This window comes from Bufo gargarizans, chromosome 3 (assembly GCF_014858855.1).
Source record: "Bufo gargarizans isolate SCDJY-AF-19 chromosome 3, ASM1485885v1, whole genome shotgun sequence".
Classification (NCBI taxonomy): Eukaryota; Metazoa; Chordata; class Amphibia; order Anura; family Bufonidae; genus Bufo; species Bufo gargarizans.
The window spans coordinates 540,813,374-540,840,911 of NC_058082.1; positions in this window are offsets into that span (position 1 = coordinate 540,813,374).

Below are 27,538 nucleotides of genomic sequence, written 5' to 3' on the forward strand. Positions count from 1 at the left end.
TGGAATATAAATGTCTAAAAAATTTTACGCATTTGGATTCCGTGAGGGGTATGGTGAGTTCATGTGAGATTTTATTTTTTGACACAAGTTAGTGGAATATGAGACTTTGTAAGAAAAAACAAACAAAAAAAAATATATATATATTTCCGCTAACTTGGGCCAAAAAAATGTCTGAATGGAGCCTTACAGGGGGGTGATCAATGACAGGGGGGTGATCACGCATATAGACTTCCTGATCACTTCCCTGTCATTGATCACCCCCCTGTCATTGATCACCCCCCTGTAAGGCTCCATTCAGACGTCCGTATGATTTTTACGGATCCATGGATACATGAATCGGATCCGCAAAACACATGCGGACGTCTGAATGGAGCCTTACAGGAGGGTGATCAATGACAGAGGGGTGATCACCCATATACACTCCCTGATCACCCCCTGTCATTGATCACCCCCCTGTAAGGCTCCATTCAGACGTCCGCATGTGTTTTGCGGATCCGATCCATGTATCCATGGATCCGTAAAATCATACGGACGTCTGAATAGAGCCTTACAGGGGGGTGATCAATGACAGGGGGGTGATCACCCATATACACTCCCTGATCACCCCCTGTCATTGATCACCCCCCTGTAAGGCTCCATTCAGACGTCCGTATGTGTTTTGCGGATCTGATCCATGTATCCATGGATCCGTAAAAATCATACGGACGTCTGAATGGAGCCTTACAGGAGGGTGATCAATGACAGGGGGGTGATCAATGACAGGGGGTGATCAGGGAGTGTATATGGGTGATCACCCCCCTGTCATTGATCACCCCCCTGTAAGGCTCCATTCAGACGTCCGTATGATTTTTACGGATCCATGGATACATGGATTGGATCCGCAAAATACATGCGGACGTCTGAATGGAGCCTTACAGGGGGGTGATCAATGACAGGGGGGTGATCAATGACAGGGAAGTGATCAGGAAGTCTATATGCGTGATCACCCCCTTGTCATTGATCACCCCCCTGTAAGGCTCCATTCAGACGTCCGTATGCGTTTTGCGGATCCGATCCATGTATCCGTGGTTCCGTAAAAATCATACGGACGTCTGAATGGAGCCTTACAGGGGGATGATCAATGACAGAGGGGTGATCAATGACAGGGAAGTGATCAGGAAGTCTATATGCGTGATCACCCCCTTGTCATTGATCACCCCCCTGTAAGGCTCCATTCAGACGTCCGCATGTGTTTTGCGGAGCCGATCCATGTATCCGTGGATCCGTAAAAATCATACGGACGTCTGAATGGAGCCTTACAGGGGGGTGATCAATGACAGGGGGGTGATCAGGGAGTCTGTATGGGGTGATCAGGGGTGATCAGTGGTTCATAAAGGGTTAATAAGTGACAGGGGGGGGGTGTAGTGTAGTGGTGTTTGGTGCTACTTTACTGAGCTGCCTGAGTCCTCTGGTGGTCGATCCAAACAAAAGGGACCACCAGAGGACCAGGTAGCAGGTATATTAGACGCTGTTATCAAAACAGCGTCTAATATACCTGTTAGGGGTTAAAAAAATCACATCTCCAGCCTGCCAGCGAGCGATCGCTGCTGGCAGGCTGGAGATCCACTCGCTTACCTTCCGTTCCTGTGAGCGCGCGCGCCTGTGTGCGCGCGTTCAGGGGAAATCTCGGCTCTCGCGGGAGGACGCGTATATGCGTCCGCCCAGAAGAGCAGGGCCGCCGCCAGGACGCAATCCTGCGTACGGCGGTCCTGAGGAGGTTAAGTCAGCACTGCCTCTCACAAACCTTAACCCTTAATAACCCCTTTGGACCAGGCACCAATCACTGGTGCACTGGCCCTTTGAATCAAAGAGTCCCGGCGCGCGCGCGCCCTAGAGAACGAGGACGCACACGCCGAGACGCTGGAGTGCTGCCTGGGGGTATACGCTGTGAGCGCTCCGAGGCCAGCAGGGGACCCGGAGCGCTCAGCGTAAGATTGCTGTTGCCATCTCCACACTATGTTAGCATTACATTCTGTGTTATCCTAGTTCTGCTGCTATCATATCCACACTGTGTCACCTTGCCAATCTGTGGCCTCCAAATGCTGCTGCCACCTCTAAACTATGTCATCTTGCCACTCTGTGGTTTCCTGATGCTGCTGCCATCCACACATTATATCACCTTGCCACTCTGTGGTCTCCTCATGCTACTGCCATCTTCACACTATGTCACTTGCAACTCTGTGCTATTCTGCTGCTGCCATCGACACACTATATCACTTTTCCACTCTGTGGTCTCCTCATGCTGCTGCCACCTCCAAACTATGTTATCTTGCCACTCTGTGGTCTTCTGTTGCTGCTGCTGCCATCTCCACATTATGTCACCTTGCCACTCTGTGTTCTTTTCATGCTGCTGCCATCTCCACACTATGTCAAATTGCCACTCTGTGGTATTCTGCTGCTGCTGCTCCCATCGCCACACTATATCACCTTGACAGAGTGTAGCCTCCTCATGCTGCTGCAATCTCCACACTGTCACCTTCCTACTCTATGGGATTCTGCTGCTGCCATATCGACACTATGTCACCTTGCCAGTCTGTGGCCACCATATACTGCTGCCACCTCCAAACTATTTCACCTTGCCACTCTGTGCTCTCCTCCTGCTGCTGATTAGTGATGAGCGGCAGGGGTCATATTCGAATTTGCTATATTTTGCAAATATTTTGTAGAATATTCGAATATTCGTTATTTTCTATGATTCTACAAAAATCAGCAAGGTAATGATCGTGTAATAAGCAAATTTTTGTAATGCGAATTTTTGTAATGCGAATGTTTATACCGAATTTTTTAACTTGCAACTATTAGACAAAGAGGATTATAGCACTATATTAGCTAAATTGCTCTATATTCGTTTTTATTTTTTTCAAAATATTCACTATATTGCTATAACTTAATTTTTTAGAATATTCATAATATTCTAAAACAAGAATTCATAGCAATATAGCGAATATTTGAAAAAAAAACGAATATAGAGCAATTTAGCTAATATAGTGCTATAATCTTCTTTGTCTAATAGTTGTAATTTTTTTCTCATCTGGACTTCAGATGAGAAAAAAATTACAACTATTAGACAAAAAAGATTATAGCACTATATTAGCTAAATTGCTCTATATTTGTTTTTTTTTTCCAAATATTCGCTATATTGCTATGAATTCTTGTTTTAGAATATTATGAATATTCTAAAAAACAAATTAACCACTTAAGGACCACAGGTTTATACCCCCCTAGTGACCAGGCCCTTTTTTACAAATCGGCACTCCACAACTTTAGCGGTTTATTGCTCGGTCATGCAACTTACCACCCAAATGAATTTTACCTCCTTTTCTTCTCACTAATGGAGCTTTCATTTGGTGGTATTTTATTGCCGCTGACATTTTTACTTTTTTTGTTATTAATCGAAATTTAACGATTTTTTTGCAAAAAAATGACATTTTTCACTTTCAGCTGTAAAATTTTGCGAAAAAAACGACATCCATATATACATTTTTCGCCAAATTTATTGTTCTACATGTCTTTGATAAAAAAAAAATGTTTGGGCAAAAAAAAAATGGTTTGGGTAAAAGTTATAGCATTTGCAAACTATGGTACAAAAATGTGAATTTCCGCTTTTTGAAACAGCTCTGACTTTCTGAGCACCTGTCATGTTTCCTGAGGTTCTACAATGCCCAAACAGTAGAAAACCCCCACAAATGACCCCATTTCGGAAAGTAGACACCCTAAGGTATTCGCTGATGGGCATAGTGAGTTCATAGAACTTTTTATTTTTTGTCACAAGTTAGCGGAAAATGATGATGATTTTTTTTTTTTTTTTTTTTCTTACAAAGTCTCATATTCCACTAACTTGCGACAAAAAATAAAAAATTCTAAAAACTTGCCATGCCCCTCACGGAATACCTTGGGGTGTCTTCTTTCCAAAATGGGGTCACTTGTGGGGTAGTTATACTGCCCTGGCAATTTAGGGGCCCAAATGTGTGAGAAGAACTTTGCAATCAAAATGTGTAAAAAATGACCGGTGAAATCCAAAAGGTGCACTTTGGAATATGTGCCCCTTTGCCCACCTTGGCTGCAAAAAAGTGTCACACATCTGGTATCGCCGTACTCAGGAGAAGTTGGGGAATGTGTTTTGGGGTGTCATTTTACATATACCCATGCTGGGTGACAAAAATATCTTGGTCAAATGCCAACTTTGTATAAAAAAATGGGAAAAGTTGTCTTTTGCCAAGATATTTCTCTCACCCAGCATGGGTATATGTAAAATGATACCCCAAAACACATTCCCCAACTTCTCCTGAGTACGGCGATACCAGATGTGTCACACTTTTTTGCTGCCAAGGTGGGCAAAGGGGCACATATTCCAAAGTGCACCTTTCGGATTTCACCGGCCATTTTTTACACATTTTGATTGCAAAGTACTTCTCACACATTTGGGCCCCTAAATTGCCAGGGCAGTATAACTACGCCACAAGTGACCCCATTTTGGAAAGAAGACACCCCAAGGTATTCCGTGAGGGGCATGGCGAGTTCCTAGAATTTTTTATTTTTTGTCACAAGTTAGCGGAAAATGATGATTTTTTATTTTTTATCTTTTTTCCTTACAAAGTCTCATATTCCACTAACTTGCGACAAAAAATAAAAAATTCTAGGAACTCGCCATGCCCCTCACGGAATACCTTGGGGTGTCTTCTTTCCAAAATGGGGTCACTTGTGGCGTAGTTATACTGCCCTGGCAATTTAGGGGCCCAAATGTGTGAGAAGTACTTTGCAATCAAAATGTGTAAAAAATGGCCGGTGAAATCCGAAAGGTGCACTTTGGAATATGTGCCCCTTTGCCCACCTTGGCATCAAAAAAGTGTCACACATCTGGTATCGCCGTACTCAGGAGAAGTTGGGGAATGTGTTTTGGGGTATCATTTTACATATACCCATGCTGGGTGAGAGAAATATCTTGGCAAAAGACAACTTTTCCCATTTTTTTATACAAAGTTGGCATTTGACCAAGATATTTTTGTCACCCAGCATGGGTATATGTAAAATGACACCCCAAAACACATTCCCCAACTTCTCCTGAGTACGGCGATACCAGATGTGTCACACTTTTTTGCTGCCAAGGTGGGCAAAGGGGCACATATTCCAAAGTGCACCTTTCGGATTTTGCAGGGCATTTTTTACACATTTTGATTGCAAAGTTCTTCTCACACATTTGGGCCCCTAAATTGCCAGGGCAGTATAACTACGCCACAAGTGACCCCATTTTGGAAAGAAGACACCCCAAGCTATTCCGTGAGGGGCATGGCGAGTTCCTAGAATTTTTTATTTTTTGTCGCAAGTTAGTGGAATATGAGACTTTGTAAGGAAAAAAGAAAAAAAAAAGAAAAATCATCATTTTCCGCTAACTTGTGACAAAAAATAAAAAATTCTAGGAACTCGCCGTGCCCCTCACGGAATACCTTGGGGTGTCTTCTTTCCAAAATGGGGTCACTTGTGGCGTAGTTATACTGCCCTGGCAATTTAGGGGCCCAAATGTGTAAGAAGTACCTTGCAATCAAAATCTGTAAAAAATGGCCGGTGAAATCCGAAAGGTGCACTTTGCAATATGTGCCCCTTTGCCCACCTTGGCAGCAAAAAAGTGTCACACATGTGGTATCGCCGTACTCAGGAGAAGTTGGGGAATGTGTTTTGGGGTGTCATTTTACATATACCCATGCTGGGTGAGAGAAATATCTTGGCAAAAGACAACTTTTCCCATTTTTTTATACAAAGTTGGCATTTGACCAAGATATTTTTCTCACCCAGCATGGGTATATGTAAAATGACACCCCAAAACACATTCCCCAACTTCTCCTGAGTACGGCGATACCACATGTGTGACACTTTTTTGCAGCCTAGATGCGCAAAGGGGCCCAAATTCCTTTTAGGAGGGCATTTTTAGACATTTGGATCCCAGACTTCTTCTCACACTTTCGGGCCCCTAAAAAGCCAGGGCAGTATAAATACCCCACATGTGACCCCACTTTGGAAAGAAGACACCCCAAGGTATTCAATGAGGGGCCTGGCGAGTTCCTAGAATTTTTTTTTTTTTTGCATAAGTTAGCGGATATTGATTTTTTTTTGTTTTTTTCCTCACAAAGTCTCACTTTCCGCTAACTTAGGACAAAAATTTCAATCTTTCATGGACTCAATATGCCCCTCACGGAATACCTTGGGGTGTCTTCTTTCCGAAATGGGGTCACATGTGGGGTATTTATACTGCCCTGGCTTTTTAGGGGCCCTAAAGCGTGAGAAGAAGTCTGGAATATAAATGTCTAAAAATGTTTACGCATTTGGATTCCGTGAGGGGTATGGTGCGTCCATGTGAGATTTTATTTTTTGACACAAGTTAGTGGAATATGAGACTTTGTAAGAAAAAACAAAAACAAACAAAAAATTTCCGCTAACTTGTGCCAAAAAAAATGTCTGAATGGAGCCTTACCAGGGGGGGGGTGATCAATGACAGGGGGGTGATCAATGACAGGGGGGTGATCACCCATATAGACTCCCTGATCACCCCCCTGTCACTGATCACCCCCCCTGTAAGGCTCCATTCAGACATCCGCATGATTTTTTACGGATCCATGGATACATGTATCGGATCCACAGAACGCATGCGGACGTCTGAATGGAGCCTTACAGGGGGGTTATCAATGACAGGGGGTGATCAGGGTAATCAGGGTGATCACCCCCCTGTCACTGATCACCCCCCCTGTAAAGCTCCATTCAGACATCCGCATGATTTTTTACGGATCCATGGATACATGGATCGGATCCACAGAACGCATGCGGACGTCTGAATGGAGCCTTACAGGGGGGTTATCAATGACAGGGGGTGATCAGGGTAATCAGGGTGATCACCCCCCTGTCACTGATCACCCCCCCTGTAAGGCTCCATTCAGACATCCGCATGATTTTTTACGGATCCATGGATACATGGATCGGATCCACAGAACGCATGCGGACGTCTGAATGGAGCCTTACAGGGGGGTTATCAATGACAGGGGGTGATCAGGGTAATCAGGGTGATCACCCCCCTGTCACTGATCACCCCCCCTGTAAAGCTCCATTCAGACATCCGCATGATTTTTTACGGATCCATGGATACATGGATCGGATCCACAAAACGCATGCGGACGTCTGAATGGAGCCTTACAGGGGGGTTATCAATGACAGGGGGTGATCAGGGTAATCAGGGTGATCACCCCCCTGTCACTGATCACCCCCCCTGTAAGGCTCCATTCAGACATCCGCATGATTTTTTACGGATCCATGGATACATGGATCGGATCCACAAAACGCATGCGGACGTCTGAATGGAGCCTTACAGGGGGGTTATCAATGACAGGGGGTGATCAGGGTAATCACCCCCCTGTCACTGATCACCCCCCCTGTAAGGCTCCATTCAGACATCCGCATGTGTTTTGTGGATCCGATCCATGTATCCATGGATCCGTAAAAAATCATGCGGATGTCTGAATGGAGCCTTACAGGGGGGGTGATCAATGACAGGGGGTGATCAGGGAGTGTATATGGGTGATCACCCGCCTGTCATTGATCACCCGCCTGTCATTGATCACCCCCCTGTCATTGATCACCCCCCTGTAAGGCTCCATTCAGACATCCGCATGATTTTTTACGGATCCATGGATCGGATGCACAAAACGCATGCTGACGTCTGAATGGAGCCTTACAGGGGGGTTATCAATGACAGGGGGTGATCAGGGTAATCAGGGTGATCACCCCCCTGTCACTGATCACCCCCCCTGTAAGGCTCCATTCAGACATCCGCATGATTTTTTACGGATCCATGGATACATGGATCGGATCCACAAAACGCATGCTGACGTCTGAATGGAGCCTTACAGGGGGGTTATCAATGACAGGGGGGTGATCAGGGAGTGTATATGGGTGATCACCCGCCTGTCATTGATCACCCCCTGTAAGGCTCCATTCAGACGTCCGCATGATTTTTTACGGATCCATGGATCGGATCCACAAAACGCATGCGGACGTCTGAATGGAGCCTTACAGGGGGGTTATCAATGACAGGGGGGTGATCAGGGAGTGTATATGGGTGATCACCCGCCTGTCATTGATCACCCCCTGTAAGGCTCCATTCAGACGTCCGCATGTGTTTTGCGGATCCGATCCATGTATCCATGGATCCGTAAAAATCATGCGGACGTCTGAATGGAGCCTTACAGGGAAGTGATCAATGACAGGGGGTGATCAGGGAGTGTATATGGGTGATCACCCGCCTGTCATTGATCACCCCCCTGTAAGGCTCCATTCAGACGTCCGTATGCTTTTTGCGGATCCGATCCATGTATCCGTGGATCCGTAAAAATCATACGGACGTCTGAACGGAGCCTGACAGGGGGGGTGATCAATGACAGGGCGGTGATCAATGACAGGGGGGTGATCAGGGAGTTTATATGGGGTGATCAGGGGTTTATAAGGGGTTAATAAGTGACGGGGGGGGGGGTGTAGTGTAGTGTTTGGTGCGACTGTACTGACCTACCTGAGTCCTCTGGTGGTCGATCCTAACAAAAGGGACCACCAGAGGACCAGGTAGGAGGTATATTAGACGCTGTTATGAAAACAGCGTCTAATATACCTGTTAGGGGTTAAAAAATTCGGATCTCCAGCCTGCCAGCGAGCGATCGCCGCTGGCAGGCTGGAGATCCACTCGCTTACCTTCCGTTCCTGTGAGCGCGCGCGCCTGTGTGCGCGCGTTCACAGGAAATCTCGGCTCACGCGAGATGACGCCAATCGGCGTCAGTGTGACCTGGCAGCGCCGCAGCATTGACGCCTTTCGGCGTTAGTGTGACGGCAGAAGGTTAATAGCAATATAGTGAATATTCGAAAAAAAAAAAAATGAATATAGAGCAATTTAGCTAATATAGTGCTATAATCTTCTTTGTCTAATAGTTGTAAGTTGAAAATTTTGCCATAAATTCACAAACAACACTACTCTTAAAGTCAAATATACTGTAGCCTTCTTTTTGGCCCACAAGCTAGAAGCAGGGAGGGATCATGTGTACTGTTTAAAAAAAATAATAATAATATTTAAAATTATGAATATATATCACTATTTTCGAAATATTCGCGAATTTTCGAAGTACCTATATTCGCGATAAAAATTTGAAATTTGAATATTCGTGATCAACACTACTGCTGACATATCCACACTTTGTCACCAGAGTGGCCTCCTATTGCTGCTGCCACTTCCAAACTATGTCATCTTGCCACTCTGTAGTCTCCTCATGCTGCTGCCATCTTCACACTATGTTATCTTGCCACTCTGTGGTATTCTGCTGCTGCCATCGACACACTATATCACCTTGCCACTCTGTGGTATCCTCATGCTGCTGCCACCTCAAAACTATGTCATCTTGCCACTCTGTTTTCTCTTGCTGCTGCTGCCATCTGCACATTTTGTCACCTTGCCACTCTGTGGTCTCTTCAGGCTGCTGCCATCTCCACACTATGTCAACTTGCCACACTGTAGCCTCCTCATGCTGCTGCCATCTCCACACTGTCACCTTCCCACTCTAAGGTATTCTGCTAATGCCATATCGACACTATATCACCTTGCCAGTCTGTGGCCTCGAAAAACTGCTGCCAGCTCCAAACTATTTCACCTTGCCACTCTGTAGTATCCTGCTGCTGGTGACTTATCTACACTATGTCACCTTGCCACTCTGTGGCCTCCTGATGTTGCCTCTAACTCCAAACTATGTCACCTTGCCACTCTGTGGTGTACTCATGCTGCTGCCATCTCCACATTATGTCAACTTGCCACTCTTTGGAAATCTGCTGCTGCCATCTCCACACTATGTCAACTTGCCACTCTGTGGTATTCTGCTGCTGCTGCCATCACCACACTATATCACCTTGCCACACTGTAGCCTCCTCATGCTGCTGCCATATCCACACTGTCACCTTCCCACTCTATGGTATTCTGCTAATGCCATATCGACACTATGTCACCTTGCCAGTCTGTGGCCTCGAGAAACTGCTGCCAGCTCCAAACTATTTCACCTTTCCACTCTGTGGTCTCCTGCTGCTGCTGCCATCTCCACACTATGTCATCTTTCCAATCTGTGGTCTCCTCATGCTGCTGCCATCTCCCCACTATGTCACCTTGCCACTCTGTGGTATCCTACTGCTGCTCATGCCATCTCCACACTATTTCACATTGCCACTCTGTGGTCTGCTCCACACTATGTCACCTTGCCACTCTGTGGTCTCCTCATGCTGATTCCACCTCAACACTATGTCACTTTGCCACTCTGTGGTATCCTGCTGCTGCTTCCATATCCACACTGTGTAACCTTGCCACTCTGTGGCCTCCTCATGCTGCTGCCATCTCCAAACTATGTCACCTTGCCGTTTTGTGGTTTCCTGATGCTACTGCTGCCATATCCACACTATGTCACCTTGCCACTCTGTGGTCTCCTCATGCTGCTTCCACCTCAACACTATAACATAGGTCCACTCTGTGAGCCTCTCATGCTGTTCCCACCCTCCCTACTTTATGACTGGTCCACTATTTTGCTTTTGGCCTGGCTGACATCATCATTCTTTTGACCTTTCTTCTGATCTTTCAGAAGGAAGGAAAAATGAGACGTACAATGGATCCTGTCTGTGTAGCAGCTGTAAGGCCTGTATAGTCCTAAAGGAATTGGTTTATGATTTGGTAGCCAAAAGCAGGAGTGGGTAGAAAAAAGATATGCAAATATTCCATTCACGTGTCATCTCTGTATTGCATCCACTCCTGTTTTTTTTTAGTATTAGCAATACTGATGGATTATTGAGCAAATGCTGATGGAGTGAAGCCATATGCTCCACAGACAGGATCTATTTTTTGTGGGTTATTTTTCTGACGGATCAGAGGAAGGTCAAAATAATTAGTGACAAATTTACTGCTGACACCCTCTCCACTCTGTCAGGGGGGCTCTACTTGTATAAGCGTTTAATAGAACTGGTTCCGTAGACATGTATGTGGAATCGGCTGTCGTCGGTGTAAAAGGAGTGCACTCTTTCACTCTACAGTAGAATCTTGGGCCTCTGCACTGTTCTTTATACCTGGCGCTAACATCGACCTGTAAGGCTGAGTTAACACTTGAGTTATTTAGTCAGTATTGGCCCCGTGACTGCCCAAATAAGGCTACTTTCACATTTGCGTTCAGAGCGGATCCATCCAGACTTTACATTGAAAGTCAATGGGGGACGGATCCGTTTGAAAATTGAGCCATATTGTGTCAAATTCAAACGGATCCGCCCCATTGACTTACATTGTAAGTCTGGACGGATCCGTTTGCCTCCGCACGGCCAGGCGGACACCCGAACGCTGCAAGCAGCATTCAGGTGTCCGCCTGCTGAGCGGAGCGGAACCCAAACGCTGCCAGACTGATGCATTCTGAGCGGATCCGCATCCACTCAGAATGCATTAGGGCTGGACGGATGCGTTCGGGGCCGCTTGTGAGAGCCTTTAAACGGAACTCACAAGCGGAGCCCCGAACGCAAATGTGAAAGTAGCCTGAGTGAAGTGTGCAGTGATTCTAAGAGCGACGCCTGTCATCTGTATGTCATACAAACTCACAGTATTATTTCACTACCAAAGCAGACTCCCTATGCGTGTCACTACAAGAAACAGTGTTTTACACCACTATAAAGTCTTTCAGGAGCCAGGAAATAGCTGTTTTTTAATGCTATTCGACGCAAATATATTCGGATCTAGGCTAATTTTTTTGAAAATTTTGGCGATCCGGCCGAATCTATTTTTTTTTAAATTTGCTCATCTCTAGGTAGGACCCATCTGACAAGTACAGATATAGTAATTGCTAACTTGGCATTTAATGTTAAATATGCTGTTGCATCAAGCTTTAACCTAATGTTTTGTTGTGCTACGTATCAATTTAAAGTTTTTCTTTTCAATATTGCATTAACCGTGTCAAGCTACTTTTTGCTATTTCACATTGGGTTCTGGTCTGGGAGTCTGAATTTTTTAGTGATGCCTATTTTGAGGTTTAAATTAATTTAGGTATCTGGTTGGTCCCCATATCAATTCAGGGGTCTGGTTTGGGGTCTAAATATCTTCAGATGTCTGTTAAGGGCTACATTAACTTAGGAGTCTGGTTGTGTGTCAATTAATTATGGGGCTAGATCTAGGTTCTTAATTAACATAAGGGGTCCGGTTTGTTGACTGAATTCATTTATTGATCTGTTCTGGGGTATTAATTGAATTATGGGTTTAATCTGAGTTAATCTTGACATGTGATCTACAGGCTACTTAAGTGACATAGGGACTGCATGTGAGGAGGAACAGGAGACTTTGTTCAGATGTGCCATGGCCATGGGATATCTTACAGCTTGAAAAAAATAGTAGCAGAAGCCAACTTGCATCTTGGTTATTAACTTTGTTTTGTGCAGGCAATTGCTTTGTTGCAAGCTTTCTTTCTACACCCCCCCCCCCCCCCCCATTGCATCTTTCTTGGCCTCACAGACTATCTATCTGTCCTTTCCTCCGCCAAAGCCCCAAGACCAACTATTGTTTGTAACTTGTCCCTTTGCAGAGCCCTTGTTAGTTTTAATTGTCATCCCTGCACCTCCGTCCAGCGATTTCTGTTGCCCACCGACCATAATGAGGGGGAGCTGCCGAGACATCTGTAAGGGTAATAGAAAATCCTGATGTTTTTGCATATCCCATATCCTGTAGCCTGAATTTCTTGGTGGGACGATGGCCCAGGGGGCCACCCAAGTCCTCCTCTCTGCCACTGACCGGGCACATAATGACCTCTCAACGTTATTTAATACTGTAAGAATCACCTAGCCAACGACTTCACATGCCCTACTGAATTCAACTGCTGTGGCCTGCACCTTACCACCTAAGCCCCCTGCTCCATAGACAACTGGAGGAGGAGGACAAAAGATGGTAGCTATTGATGGCCACCACAGAGGGCCAGCTTTTGGGGCAGTATATTGTGCTCCACTGTGTTATTTGGTTCTTCTGGGACGGTATTTTGCACCATCGTATTGTTGACCCCGCCTACTTCTGTTAATTTTGACCTGCCTACAAAATGCAGATCATTTTAGTTATTTTTTCCAGGGCCTTTTTTAGTTCTCAGTCCGCTCCTGAATCCAGCTCCCCTTTACTTCAATGGCTGCAGCACTGCAGTAACAATCTCTATCCACTGCAATTCTGCTGTAGGAGCTACACTGAAACATTTGATCGGCAGTGTCAGACTCCTGCTGATTAGGTATCATGTAAGACTTTTGGAGCAGCACCATGTTAATAAAGCCCATGACCCACTTTTTTAGACAGATACAATGCAGATATACACTCACCTAAAGAATTATTAGGAACACCTGTTCTATTTCTCATTAATGCGATTATCTAGTCAATCAATCACATCGCAGTTGCTTCAATGCATGTAGGGTTGTGGTCCTGCTCAAGAAAATCTCCTGAACTCCAAACTGAATGTCAGAATGGGAAAGAAAGGTGATTTAAGCAATTTTGAGCGTGGCATGGTTGTTGGTGCCAGACGGGCCGGTCTGAGTATTTCACAATCTTCTCAGTTACTGGGATTTTCACGCACAACCATTTCTAGGGTTTACAAAGAATGGTGTGAAAATGGAAAAACATCCAGTATGCGGCAGTCCTGTGGGCGAAAAAAATGCCTTGTTGATGCTAGAGTTCAGAGGAGAATGGGCCGACTGATTCAAGCTGATAGAAGGGCAACGTTGACTGAAATAACCACTCGTTACAACCGAGGTATGCAGCAAAGCATTTGTGAAACCACAACACGAACAACCTTGAGGCGGATGGGCTACAACAGCAGAAGACCCAACCGGGTACCACTCATCTCCACTACAAATAGGAAAAAGAGGCTACAATTTGCACAAGCTCACCAAAATTGGACTGTTGAAGACTGGAAAAATGTTGCCTGGTCTGATGAGTCTCGATTTCTGTTGAGACATTCAAATGGTAGAGTCTGAATTTGGTGTAAACAGAATGAGAACATGTATCCATCATGCCTTGTTGCCACTGTGCAGGCTGGTGGTGGTGGTGTAATGGTGTGGGGGATGTTTTCTGGGCACACTTTAGGCCCCTTAGTGCCAATTGGCCACCGTTTAAATGCCACGGGTTACCTGAGCATTGTTTCTGACCATGTCCATCCCTTCATGACCACCATGTACCCATCCTCTGATGGCTACTTCCAGTAGGATAATGCACCATGTCACAAAGATCGAGTCATTTCAAATTGGTTTCTTGAACATGACAATGAGTTCACTGTACTAAAATGCCCCCCACAGTCAACAGATCTCAACCCAATAGAGCATCTTTGGGATGTGGTGGAACGGGAGCTTCGTGCCCTGGATGTGCATCCCTCAAATCTCCATCAACTGCAAGATGCTATCCTATCAATATGGGTCAACATTTCTAAAGAATGCTATCAGCACCTTGTTGAATCAATGCCACATAGAATTAAGGCAGTTCTGAAGGCAAAAGGGGGTCCAACACCGTATTAGTATGGAGTTCCTAATAATTCTTTAGGTGAGTGTATTGCAAAAAATATCTCTCCTTACTTATTACAAAAGTGAGCGAACATAATCCATGTCTCTCTGGTAGCTCATATGTTTTGTTGATAAATCTGACATGTGCCAATATCATTATATCTCCCTTATTACGTTCAATTTAATAGAAATTCTGAAATTCAGCTTTAATTGGCATCATCCTGGAGATCTCTTGTTTTAGTGGAGGTCAGATCCAAATGTTCAACATTTAGTGTTAAAAAGGGGTCCATTCCAAAGAAAGGGCAAAGGTGTAATACATACTGTAGTTGAATTGTTTTATATAAAATATATATGTAGGTACTGCGCGACTTGTACTCCCTATTGCTTTCTCAGTCAGAATGGCACCATGAAGATACGCAGTGGTTATAACAGGGACTTACAGTTTGGTTGTGATGTCTTAGTCCTAGATGTTCCTCTGTGAGCGCTGTTCTTCTGCGTCTTTCCAGTTCTCTTCTTTTCTTATTTTTTCTTTTATTTTTGGTGCCGTTCGGGATGAGGAAGGGTTTGGGGAGCTGAGCCCTAATGGTGACGTTTGTTTTTAGTAAAACTGTTTCTTGAGCTTGCCCCGGCCGGTAGCACAGCTCGTGGTTTAAAAGAAGCCGCTTGTTCGCGCTCGCTCGGAGCGCTGCGTGACGTCACGATGAGAAGAAAAAGTGTAAGAGGGGTAATAGAGGAGGGAAACTCGCCCAAAAGAAGAAATTAAAACAAAAAGAGATCGGAAGGGGGTCAGAACAGAAGATTTTTAACCTTAGCGCACATATACTAACAAAGGGAGAACAAAATATCCTGGAAAAATGGTTAAAATTTGCACCAAGTACGCTGTTCAACAAATTTGAAGCGTTCATAGGGATACGCAAATTTATGAGAAGATTAGCGCTAAAGAAATATTTTATAAAAAAACAACAACAAAAAAACTACACTAACAGGAAAGACACCAACAAAATCGACCAATCCGACAAAACAGAAGTAACAGAAGACAACAATCCAGTAAAGGGATACAAACATACGGATTTAAAAGCAAAATCCAAATACCATCCCGTGCAAGAATATTCACAGGCACTTAACAGTTTTATGAACATGGTCACCAAGGACATACGAAAAATCAGAAGTCCTAAAAAGCAGAAACAAAATAATAAAAAACATCTAGGAAATATATCCCATGCAGAACGGGAAGCACTAAAAAAGATACAAGAAAATGACAAAATTATTCTAAGACCTGCGGATAAAGGCGGGGGTATCGTAATATTGGACAAAGTGAAATACCAACAGGAAGCATATAAACTACTAGCTGACAAAAAAACATACAAAATACTAAAAAGTGACCCAACAGAAGGATTCAGAAAGGAATTAGGTGAACTAGTTAAGGCTAGTTTCACACTAGCGGCAGGACGGATCCGACAGGCTGTTCACCATGTCGGATCCGTCCTGCGGCTATTTCGCCGTGCCCGCGGACCGCCGCTCCGTCCCCATTGACTACAATGGGGACGGGGGCGGAGTTCCGGCGGTGCACGGAGAAAGCCGCCGGACTAAAAGCCTGACATGCAGTAATTTTAGTCCGGCGGCCTTTCTCCGTGCAGCGCCGTGCTGCACCGGAGCTCCGCCCCCGTCCCCATTGTAGTCAATGGGGACGGAGCGGCGGTCCGCGGGCACGGCGAAATAGCCGCAGGACGGATCCGACATGGTGAACAGCCTGTCGGATCCGTCCTGCCGCAAGTGTGAAAGTACCCTAAGAAAGGAAAAACAGAAGCCATTCTCAACCCTAAAGAGGCTGAATACATAGAAACAAAACAACCCAGAATTGCCGCATTTTATTATAATCCAAAAATCCACAAAAGTACAATAGACCCCCCAGGAAGACCAATAATATCAGGAGTGGAATGCCTGACAAGCAATCTATCCGAATATATAGACCACTTCCTGCAACCGTGTGTGGACCTGTTACCAACACACTTAAAAGATACCCAGCACATCCTCAACATCTTAAATCAGGTCAAATGGGAACCACATAACATCCTAGGCACCCTGGATGTCAAATCCCTATACACCATCATTGAAAATGAAAAAGGATGTAACGCAGCAAAAATCTGCCTACAGAATCAGGGAATCCTCCCAGAGAAACAAATAGATTTTATTGGTGCATGCATTATGTTCATCTTAAAAAGAAATTACTTCATATTTGAGGACAAGTTCTACATACAGCAGTGGGGGACCGCGATGGGGACGAGATTCGCACCGGGGTTCGCAAACATATATGTCGGACAGTGGGAACATCAAGTCATCTATCCCCACGGCGAGCTCCGGTCGAATCTCGTCCTGTGGAAACGTTTCATAGACGACATTATATTCATCTGGGCAGGAGAAAAAGAAGCACTCAATGCATTTTTCGAAGAAATCAACAACAATAACTACCACCTAGAATTCACACCAATATTCAGTCAGAATGAAATAAACTTCTTGGACTTAACCATTTACATAGAGGATGGCAAAATAGAAACCAGGACATACAATAAACCTACTGACGTCAATGGCTTCATCTCCTGTGAAAGTTGTCATCTCCCACAGTGGTTGGAAAATATTCCTAAGGGACAACTGATGAGACTAAAACGTAACTGTACAAAGGAAAGCGAATACCGAACAGAGGCAGACAAAATGCTGAAAAAATTTGAAGAGAAAGGCTACAACACAAATAAGCTACAAATTCAGAAAGAATTAGTAGGAAAACTAGACAGACAGGAGTTAATTAAAAAGAAGAAAAAACCAGAAGACAGCACAAAAACGGAAACCTTTGAAATGCCACCTATTATCACACAATACAATAGCCAAGCAGGAATATTGAGAAGGATCATCAAAAAACATTGGGAAACCTTGAAGGAAGATAAAATAATAGGAGACCAGATCCCAAAAAATCCTAAATTCATTTACAGAAAGGCCAAAAATGTGGGCAGCATAATAGCCCCCACCAACAAATGCTTGAGTAAACAAAATGAGAAACAAAATACTATCCTTGGAACAAAGCCCCAGGGAGGCTTTGTCCCATGCGGCTATTGTGGTGTCTGTAAAAAACTAAAAATAAATAAAAAACAGCACACCAACATGGAAATAAAAAACGAATGGACAGGGGACACAGAAACATATAAAATAAAAGACCAAATAACCTGCAGTAGTCAGGGAGCAATATACGCCATAACATGTCCGTGCAAAAAAATGTATATAGGACGTACAAAGAGAACTATAAGTAAAAGAATAGGGGAACATATTTACAACATAGGAAGGAAATACGAGGGCCACCCACTTTCTAGACACTATAAGGACAAACACGGAGGAAATTATAGCGGCACCACTTTCCGGGGGATTGAAATAGTTAAAAAAGACAAAAGAGGAGGAGATTTTATCAAGAAAATGTCCAGAGCAGAAAGCCGCTGGATATTTAACTTAAACACTCTGGTACCCTCGGGTCTCAACTCAGAGATAGAACTATTTGCTTTCAACTAACACATCAATCAAGCAAGCCAGGGATGCAGGAATTAGGGAAGGGAGGAGTCACATACCTTTAAAAGTAGCATCAGGAGACAGAGGACTCATCCCTGACGAAGATTAGCGAATTAATCGAAACGCGTTGGAGAAAACTTTGGTCCTCCTGGTCCACCGTAGCCACTGTCGTGACGTCACGCAGCGCTCCGAGCGAGCGCGAACAAGCGGCTTCTTTTAAACCACGAGCTGTGCTACCGGCCGGGGCAAGCTCAAGAAACAGTTTTACTAAAAACAAACGTTACCATTAGGGCTCAGCTCCCCAAACCCTTCCTCATCCCGAACGGCACCAAAAATAAAAGAAAAAATAAGAAAAGAAGAGAACTGGAAAGACGCAGAAGAACAGCGCTCACAGAGGAACATCTAGGACTAAGACATCACAACCAAACTGTAAGTCCCTGTTATAACCACTGCGTATCTTCATGGTGCCATTCTGACTGAGAAAGCAATAGGGAGTACAAGTCGCGCAGTACCTACATATATATTGCATACATCATTTATTTGATATCCAACGGTGGCGATACCGTTGCGGTACCGCTGCGTCAGTTAAACCCAGTGCTAGCGCCGGTGTATCACTACTGTTTTATATAAAAGGCTCCTGAGAAAAGGTCTTCCTTCCTCTATCACATCCATATTTCCACGCAGATTGTATGAAAAGGGGTTTAAAATCCTTTTAGCCACGCCATATTTGTAATTGGAGAGAAAAACAAGAGAATATGCAAGTAAAGAGAACATACATTTTCCCCAGTTTACAACTAGTTTTACCTGCAACATTTTATATTGGCATGGGCATCAACCATCCATTATAACTGTATTTTAAATATTGTCTCCATAGCACCATAGGACTAAGTAGTTACAGTATTTTCTACCACCAACCTTTATAGTTTATGTATTCCATCCTTTCCAATTGATGTTCAGTAAAAGCACAAACATTTAAAGTAAACCCCTATTTTCTTGACAAGATTTGTGCTTCAATTCTCTTTTTTAAATTCTATCTTTTACTTAATTTAAAAGTGATTTCCACCCGTCAAGCTTTTTGGCTCTCAGCAGTGGAAAAGTATCTGAAAACACTTTCAGGTTATATACTGATCTGACATTTGGATACAATAGTGGCCATAAAACAAGAACATGGAAAAACAATAAGTACCAAGTAATAAAAAGGAGCTGGAAAAACTCCCACACATTTTAAGAGCCTGCATACTTTAAATATATATATATATATATATATATATATAAATATATATATATATATATATATATATATACTGAAAGAATAGTGATATAATAATATTATTATAATAATAATATATTATATTCTTATAATATATATATTATAATAATATAATAGTGATATAATATAATCTGTATGATATCCCCCAAATCTTAGAAAACTTATGGTCTATTCCTTTGATTTTAGTTTAGTTTTTTTATCTCCTCATGAAAATAGCTGGCACATGAATTGGCTGTGTGAGGTCTTTTTTTTCCTTTTTTGCAGGACCAGTTGCTGATTTTTTTAAGGAAACATTTTGATGTTTTACGTATTTCCAATGTATGGGATGTTGCAAGATATTTTTATTTATTTGTAAATTTAATGAGTTTAAAGTATTCATACAGTATATTTCATTGGACAGAAATAGCAGGATATTCGAACCTGAGAATATATGCAATTCAAGAGCAGAAAGAGAAGTAGAAGACAAATTTGTTTAGTTTTCATATTTATTACATTTATACAGTATTGAAAAATTTAACTTTGTAAATGGAGCATGCTATGTGCTTCTGTGGAGTAACGGTGGTGGATGGGTAGGCAAGCCAAAACTATAGCTAAGAAATAGTCAAGTAACACTGATCCAAACTATGAAAAGTCAACATAAGGACATTATTTACTAAATGCCCTTGAGAGGTTAAAGTGGCCGTAGAGCACAGAGCAGCTTGACCACTTTGCTTTTCACCTTTTGTGACCTTTCTTTCTTTGATGCCTAAATACTCTAATCTTTTTATTTTTTTTATTTTTTTATTTTTGCTATAGTATTCTGCAAGATCTATCCGGTTAGAGCTAAACTGGAAAGTAATAAATTTGACCCATTTAACATATCTAATTAACGTCTTATTGTTATTCCTACAGTTTACCTTCACTTTGAGGAAAATAATTTATTTTCACACTATTTAGTTTATGTAGTGCACTTATTAATATCTCTCAGATTACCGTATAATTAACAAAAATAATATAACTTTTTGCAATGTACTTTCATTATTGGAACAATTTATGAAAACTCTCTAACTTTTATGTCTGTGAAGGTTCTCATTTATCCAGGTCATGGTATATATCTGTAAAGAATAAATCAAGGCAACTGGACGTACTGTAGATTTCTTGAAAACGTTTCACTCGTTCTTCCAACACTTTTTAGAGGAACTACATTACTAGAAAAAATGGGGTTTCTGAGTTTTGCCAATGATGCATGGAGGATATCAAAGAGGTTGTCCGGGCTTTTAATATTGATGACCTATCCTCAGGTCATCAATATCACACTGACAACTGGCACCCGCGCAGATCAGCTGTATGAGGAGACGGTGCGCGCAGTGCACACGTGCCATATCATTTCTCTGTTCCTGCTCTCTGCTGTACGTTTATGGAACAGCAGTAGTGGACAGGAAGGCAGACTGCACGTGCACACTACCTACACCATCTTCTCATATGGCCTATCGGCAGGGATGCCATGTATCAGACCCCCGCTAATCTTATATTGATGACCTATCCTGACCGGACAACCCCTTTAACCCTAGACCCTAGTGTCTACTCATTGGCTGCTCAAATGCTATTTTTTAGCTGTAAATGAGAAGAATTGGAAAAGTGCATTGGCTTATTTTGGTTATAGAGTGAAAACATTTATAGATTGGTGCAGTGCTACATGGTAGCTGTTGTTACAATGGTGCTGTGCATGTGGGTTGTGGCCCAGTTCAAGAGGGCTTAGTCTCACCTTCTGCAGCTGCTGGGTTGTAGCAGTGGTGGTCACTATGTGGTACTGCACCAAATTAGTGTAAGGACCCACTCACATGAGGTCTGTGCATTTTAATCAAAATGTATACTAAGTGCCTCATATAAAGTTTTATAAATTATACTTAGCAGCAACAGATCAAAGCACAGCATGTGGGCATTTGATCCGTGTCTTTTTCTCTACAGTTCATTACATTTATAGATTGGATGGAGCTAGTACTTCCTCCAACAGTTTAAAAATTATAAACTATAAGAAATAAAAAAAGTACTCCCTATTATTTATTATCTCAGGAGCTGTGCTAAAATGTTAGTATATGCCATTTCAAGAATCTGTCATTGGTTACAAGACTCTGCTTTCCTACCCTCATAATACATGTCAGCCTATTATTTAAAATGTGCTGCCAAATCTAGAGCTCAAATTTAGAAAATAAAAAGAACAATTATATATCTTATAGCAGCAAATCTGCCAAAAGTAATCACAAGAATATGTCAAAATCTTAGACTTCAGCCATATGCTGAATAGATATGCAATGAGATTTCAGCCAATAATAAAATAAACTATCAAATACTTCACCAACAGCATGGCAAAATATATATTCAGAGTATTTTTAATATGTTAAAGTCTATTGCAATACACATCAACATTAGCAGGAAACAACATTGACAGCAATGGACACTGTTGAGTTTAACCTTTTAAAGCAGTAGAGTAGGATGGAACTATTATTATTATTATTATTTTATTTTTTTATATTTTTTTTATTTTATATATATATATATATTTTATTTTTCTATCAATTATCTGACATAATTTTGAAAGGAACCAATAGTAGTAGTTTTTATGTCCCTAAACCACCAACATTGCTTTTACTGTTAGTTTTTTGATTTCTGAATATGTCAATTTATGTACTGTAATTTTTGTAAATACATTATGCAAAATAACTTTAAACCCTACATGTGCTATATGCAAATTATGTTGTCATTAAGCTGTAGCCACTATGCAGAAAAATTCCTAAGCACTGAATATGCCATCTCTTCTAACAGGCTAGTGGTTGCCAATACATGCACAGTCACCAATAAGGATAGTACATGTACAACCAGCTTCACTGTGCATGCCTCAAAAGCCATCAGTCTGTCAGAAGAGGGCTTGAGATGACCACATGCTTAGTGACTCTATTGCAGGTTCCAATTTAATGACTCCAAAAAGGCTCTATCCTTCATATTCATGGATGTCAATCAAACCTTGCTGAAAAAGTTTACAACCTGGCTAACATGACTCTTCTACTCAGGGGCTTCACATCAATGACTCCTACAAGGCCATTTGCATAAAGCTCATGTTTAAGCTTCTGATTTTACACAATGCAACTGCTAATATTACACATAAGGACACATTGAGAATGTAAACACCAACATTAGAAGAAAGTGGTGGTAGTTCACATGCATAAACCCCACTACTTTGGTAGAGTAGTTGCCTTGAAATGGGTTGTCCACCTTTTATTAAGTGATAGCCAAGATTGGTTGACGCAATTTTATGAACTGACCCATATCATGGACCTCCCATGCAATGTTTGAAGAATAAATCCCAGGTTTATTACTCACTTATATTGAGTATACTGCAGATGATCAAACCTTGTGTTGGTGGTGGGGTAGAGGTTGAGGATGGGTCATAGAGCAGACAAGAAGAAGTTTAGTTAAGGTCTAGACATGCTTGGATCAAAGGTAGGGTAAATGTATTTTGGGATTAAGATTAGTTTTATTATTATTATTATTATTATTTATGATATATGTACTCCAAATATTATATAAATATTAAGTAATATATGTTATATAAAGTTATATGTGTGTTATATATATATATATATATATATACACCTCTCAAAAAAATAAAGAGAAAGCTAACCCACATCCTAGATCTCAATAAATGAAATATTCCAGTTGCAAATCTTTATTCATTACATAATGGAATGCGTTGAGAATAGAGTTGAGCGAACACCTGGATGTTCGGGTTCGAGAAGTTCGGCCGAACTTCCCGGTAATGTTCGGGTTCGGGATCCGAACCCGACCCGAACTTCGTCCCGAACCCGAACCCCATTGAAGTCAATGGGGACCCGATCTTTTCGTCATTAAAAAGGCTGTAAAACAGCCCAGGAAAGAGCTAGAAGGCTGCAAAAGGCAGCAACATGTAGGTAAATCCCCTGCAAACAAATGTGGATAGGGAAATGAATAAAAATAAAAATAAAATAAATAAAAATTAACCAATATCAATTGGAGAGAGGTCCCATAGCAGAGAATCTGGCTTCACGTCACCCACCACTGTAACAGTCAATTGTCAGATATTTAGGCCCAGGCACCCAGGTATAGGAGAGAGGTCCCGTAACAGAGAATCTGGCTTCATGTCAGCAGAGAATCAGTCTGCATGTCATAGCAGAGAATCAGGCTTCACGTCAGCCACCACTGTAACAGTCCATTGTCATGTATTTAGGCCCAGGCACCCAGGTATAGGAGAGAGGTCCCGTAACAGAGAATCTGGCTTCATGTCAGCAGAGAATCAGTCTGCATGTCATAGCAGAGAATCAGGCTTCACGTCAGCCACCACTGTAACAGTCCATTGTCATCTATTTAGGCCCAGGCACCCAGGCAGAGGAGAGAGGTCCCGTAACAGAGAATCTGGCTTCATGTCAGCAGAGAATCAGTCTGCATGTCATAGCAGAGAATCAGGCTTCACGTCAGCCACCACTGTAACAGTCCATTGTCATATATTTAGGCCCAGGCAGAGGAGAGAGGTCCCGTAACAGAGAATCTGGCTTCATGTCAGCAGAGAATACGTCTGCATGTCATAGCAGAGAATCAGGCTTCACGTCAGCCACCACTGTAACAGTCCATTGTCATGTATTTAGGCCCACGCACCCAGGCAGAGGAGAGAGGTCCCGTAACAGAGAATCTGGCTTCATGTCAGCAGAGAATCAGTCTGCATGTCATAGCAGAGAATCAGGCTTCACGTCAACCACCACTGTAACAGTCCATTGTCATATATTTAGGCCCAGGCAGAGGAGAGAGGTCCCGTAACAGAGAATCTGGCTTCATGTCAGCAGAGAATACGTCTGCATGTCATAGCAGAGAATCAGGCTTCACGTCAGCCACCACTGTAACAGTCCATTGTCATGTATTTAGGCCCACGCACCCAGGCAGAGGAGGGAGGTCCCGTAACAGAGAATCTGGCTTCATGTCAGCAGAGAATCAGTCTGCATGTCATAGCAGAGAATCAGGCTTCACGTCAACCACCACTGTAACAGTCCATTGTCATATATTTAGGCCCAGGCACCCAGGCAGACGAGAGAGGTCCCGTAACAGAGAATCTGGCTTCATGTCAGCAGAGAATCAGTCTGCATGTCATAGCAGAGAATCAGGCTTCACGTCAGCCACCACTGTAACAGTCCATTGTCATATATTTAGGCCCAGGCACCCAGGTAGAGGAGAGAGGTTCCGTAACAGAGAATCTGGCTTCAAGTCAGCAGAGAATCAGGCTTCACGTCAGCCACCACTGTAACAGTCCATTGTCATATATTTAGGCCCAGGCACCCAGGTAGAGGAGAGAGGTTCCGTAACAGAGAATCTGGCTTCATGTCAGCAGAGAATCAGTCTGCATGTCATAGCAGAGAAGCAGGCTTCACGTCACCCAACATTGGAACAGTCCATTGGCATATATTTAGGCCCTGGCACCAAGACAGAGGAGAGGTTCATTCAACTTTGGGTTGTCTCGCAATATAATGGTAAAATGAAAATAAAAATAGGATTGAATGAGGAAGTGCCCTGGAGTACAATAATATATGGTTAAGGGGAGGTAGTTAATGTCTAATCTGGACAAGGGATGGACAGGTCCTGTGGGATCCATGCCTGGTTCATTTTTAAGAACGTCAGCTTGTCCACATTGGCTGTAGACAGGCGGCTTCGTTTGTCTGTAATGACGCCCCCTGCCGTGCTGAATACACGTTCAGACAAAACGCTGGCCGCCGGGCAGGCCAGCACCTCCAAGGCATAAAAGGCTAGCTCTGGCCACGTGGACAATTTAGAGACCCAGAAGTTGAATGGGGCCGAACCATCAGTCAGTACGTGGAGGGGTGTGCACACGTACTGTTCCACCATGTTAGTGAAATGTTGCCTCCTGCTAACACGTTGCGTATCAGGTGGTGGTGCAGTTAGCTGTGGCGTGTTGACAAAACTTTTCCACATCTCTGCCATGCTAACCCTGCCCTCAGAGGAGCTGGCCGTGACACAGCTGCCTTGGCGACCTCTTGCTCCTCCTCTGCCTTGGCCTTGGGCTTCCACTTGTTCCCCTGTGACATTTGGGAATGCTCTCAGTAGCGCGTCTACCAACGTGCGCTTGTACTCGCGCATCTTCCTATCACGCTCAAGTGCAGGAAGTAAGGTGGGCACATTGTCTTTGTAGCGTGGATCCAGCAGGGTGGCAACCCAGTAGTCCGCACACGTTAAAATGTGGGCAACTCTGCTGTCGTTGCGCAGGCACTGCAGCATGTAGTCGCTCATGTGTGCCAGGCTGCCCAGGGGTAAGGACAAGCTGTCCTCTGTGGGAGGCGTATCGTCATCGTCCTGCGTTTCCCCCCAGCCACGCACCAGTGATGGGCCCGAGCTGCGTTGGGTGCCACCACGCTGTGACCATGCTTCATCCTTATCCTCCTCCACCTCCTCCTCATCCTCGTCCTCCTCGTCCTCCAGTAGTGGGCCCTGGCTGGCCACATTTGTACCTGGCCTCTGCGATTGCAAAAAACCTCCCTCTGAGTCACTTCTAAGAGACTGGCCTGAAAGTGCTAAAAATGACCCCTCTTCCTCCTCCTCCTCCCCCTGGGCCACCTCCTCTTCCATCATCGCCCTAAGTGTTTTCTCAAGGAGACATAGAAGTGGTATTGTAACGCTGATAGCGGCGTCATCGTCACTGGCCATGTTGGTGGAGTACTCGAAACAGCGCAACAGGGCACACAGGTCTCGCATGGAGGCCCAGTCATTGGTGGTGAAGTGGTGCTGTTCCGCAGTGCGACTGACCCGTGCGTGCTTCAGCTGAAACTCCACTATGGCCTGCTGCTGCTCGCACAGTCTGTCCAGCATGTGCAAGGTGGAGTTCCACCTGGTGGGCACGTCGCATATGAGGCGGTGAGCGGGAAGGCCGAAGTTACGCTGTAGCGCAGACAGGCGAGCAGCGGCAGGATGTGAACGCCGGAAGCGCGAACAGACGGCCCGCACTTTATGCAGCAGCTCTGACATGTCGGGGTAGTTGTGAATGAACTTCTGCACCACCAATTTCAGAACATGCACCAAGCAAGGGATGTGCGTCAAACCGGCTAGTCCCAGAGCTGCAACGAGATTTCGCCCATTATCGCACACCACCAGGCCAGGCTTGAGGCTCACCGGCAGCAACCACTCGTCGGTCTGTTGTTCTATACCCCGCCACAACTCCTGTGCGGTGTGGGGCCTGTCCCCCAAACATATGAGTTTCAGAATGGCCTGCTGACGTTTACCCCGGGCTGTGCTGAAGTTGGTGGTGAAGGTGTGTGGCTGACTGGATGAGCAGGTGAAAGAAGAGGAGGAGGAAGCTGAGTAGGAGGAGGTGGCAACAGGAGGCAAAGAATGTTGCCCTGCGATCCTTGGCGGCGGAAGGACGTGCGCCAAACAGCTCTCCGCCTGGGGCCCAGCTGCCACTACATTTACCCAGTGTGCAGTTAGGGAGATATAGCGTCCCTGGCCGTGCTTACTGGTCCACGTATCTGTGGTTAGGTGGACCTTGCCACAGATGGCGTTGCGCAGTGCACACTTGATTTTATCGGATACTTGGTTGTGCAGGGAAGGCACGGCTCTCTTGCAGAAGTAGTGCCGGCTAGGAACAACATACTGTGGGACAGCAAGCGACATGAGCTGTTTGAAGCTGTCTGTGTCCACCAGTCTAAATGACAGCATTTCATAGGCCAGTAGTTTAGAAATGCTGGCATTCAGGGCCAGGGATCGAGGGTGGCTAGGTGGGAATTTACGCTTTCTCTCAAATGTTTGTGAGATGGAGAGCTGAACGCTGCCGTGTGACATGGTTGAGATGCTTGGTGACGGAGGTGGTGGTGTTGGTGGTACATCCCCTGTTTGCTGGGCGGCAGGTGCCAACGTTCCTCCAGAGGTGGAGGAAGAGGCCGAGGCGGCAGCAGCAGAAGAGGCCGAGGCGGCAGCAGCAGAAGTGGCCGAGGCGGCAGCAGAAGAAGAGGTAGCAGGGGGAGCCTGAGTGACTTCCTTGTTTTTAAGGTGTTTACTCCACTGCAGTTCATGCTTTACATGCAGGTGCCTGGTCATGCAGGTTGTGCTAAGGTTCAGAACGTT